Raw genomic sequence first — 2,017 nt, 5'->3', positions numbered from 1 at the left:
ATATAAGGGAAACGTGTTCCCTCTTTACAGGCCTTGCTCAAAACACGGCTGTTGCATTTTGAACTATTTGTAATTGAGATAAATCAGATTGAGAAAGTCCAATGTACAGTGAATTACAACAGTAAACAAACCCAAATAATAAATGCTTTACTGTACACTCTCAGGGAAAGAAAAAAAAAAAAAACATGAAGTACTTAACTGTTCCTTTCCTTGGCATCGGAGTGATACAGTTAAAATTAGCACCTTTAATATGTCTTTTTCTCATGGGACCATGGATAACTAATATTCAAGCTACATGATTAGACTCTAATGACCTTTTAGAGAAAAGCTTGAAATTTACATTACATGCACCTTTCTAGTTAAAAGATGCACATTATAAAGTATTGTTTAAGTGTACCACCTCAGCAACAAGGAAAGGTAGAGTTTAGTATCTTAGTGCTGTTATTTTTATGGAAACTGAAATCTTAACCCCCACCAAAAAAGTATAAAACAGATCATTTGTTTGAATCATATTTCCATGATGATATTAGTGTTGATATCTGCATGCAACACCACGTTGAACAGTGCTGGTAAATGTTCACATTGCAGGGCTTCCTCACCTAATCAATCCCAACTTAATAATCAATCACTGTTTAGGAATACTCTGTAGTAGTGTAGTGTGCGGATTAGTATGTAGCCAATTCCAATTAGAGGTGTGTGGAACAGGTGCAGAACTCTCCTCTGCTCTTTAGAAATGCACTTAGATTACTATAGTCCTTGCAAAGTGTGTTTAAATACCGCAGGGTTTGCGGATGTAAACACCTGGCCTTGTGTACAAACACTGTATGTTTATTGTATACACATACACACACACACAAGCAAGCAAGCAAGCAAGCAAGCAAGCACGCGCGCACTCGCGCCCGTGCACGGTAAGCTCTCGTACTCGCTCGCGCAGAGCGGAACTGCATTATGACAGACTTCCCGACGACAACAATGTGTCTCTTTCATTAGCAAACCCGGGCGCAGGAGCTTTGAAAGTTACTACTGACGTTTTGTGAACCTAAATCAAAACGACAGGCGTAACCGAGCAACGCTGCATGCGCACTGAGACGTAGGAGAGAGCGTTACATAAACACACGCGCGCGCAAATCAAGCCGTGTGTAGTAATAACACGAGCACAGTCTACGCAAACGCCAAAGAACACGCCGTTACTTACCGTGGTGAGTGGCGAGGGCTGCTGCAGCGCTTAAGACTCGGCAAAGTGAGCGCCGTCGTGCTCCATTGAAATGAACTTCAACACGCCGCTTGTGTCTGTCGCTCGAAACGCCGCTGTTCGCGAGAACCGAGCCGCCGCTCAGTGTAGAGCTCACACTGTGTTTGATCAGCAGCGGCCTAGGATCCTGTCGGGAGCGAGCAACGTGCAGGGAGAAACCCATCCTGATTGGCTGAACCTCAAATAGGAACGCCCACAACCAGGAAACCAAACAGTGTCGTGCTCGGGAGGATGGACTCCGAAGGAACGAATCTGATTGGTCAGAAAGATACGAGCATGGCCTACGTCCCAAACAATGTACAAGCCAAATGGCGTCCAAAAGCCATGCTGTTCCCCTCGGAGTCCTCATTCTCACTACAGCAGTCACATGGACATCATTGAGGGCTTTAGACAGCAAAGAAAATATACTATGAAGAGTTTACTGTGATATTTTCTCATATATTCTACAACAAAAAAAAAAGAAAAAAGTCTGGATGAAGAAAAAATTTAGAGGTTGTGTATAATTACACAAAGTTTGCCTGGTGCTTAAAAAAATTATATATATATATATATATATATATATATATATATATATATATATATACCCAGGTTTTTATAGCCACTCTGTGCTGCTTGGTGACAACTTAATGGTGATAATGTCTCTCTGTCTGTTAGCTTTGACTCTAATTATCTCTGCATGTTTCTTTTTGCTGTCAACTACTCCATATTGGTAAGCTGGTGATATACCATCACTGAGACTGCATCCATGTAGGCTTCCACAAAGAG

General features: G+C 41.8%; 1 protein-coding gene across 3 annotated transcripts in view; it reads right to left on the bottom strand.

Annotated features, from left to right (window-relative positions):
• The window catches only part of adarb1b (adenosine deaminase RNA specific B1b), a 184,090-nt gene extending 182,384 nt beyond the window's left edge, over window positions 1-1,706 (bottom strand). For all 3 annotated transcript variants that reach the window (XM_053627341.1, XM_053627339.1, XM_053627340.1), the window contains exon 1: window positions 1,196-1,706. The gene's annotated coding sequence lies outside the window, so the exon portion shown is untranslated. The remainder of the gene's footprint in view (window positions 1-1,195) is intronic.
• Window positions 1,707-2,017: the final 311 nt, after the last annotated feature.

This window comes from Ictalurus furcatus, chromosome 6 (assembly GCF_023375685.1).
Source record: "Ictalurus furcatus strain D&B chromosome 6, Billie_1.0, whole genome shotgun sequence".
In the NCBI taxonomy this organism is placed as follows: domain Eukaryota; kingdom Metazoa; phylum Chordata; class Actinopteri; order Siluriformes; family Ictaluridae; genus Ictalurus; species Ictalurus furcatus.
Note: the sequence above shows the minus strand (reverse complement) of the source record. Positions and strands in the feature narration are given on the sequence as shown.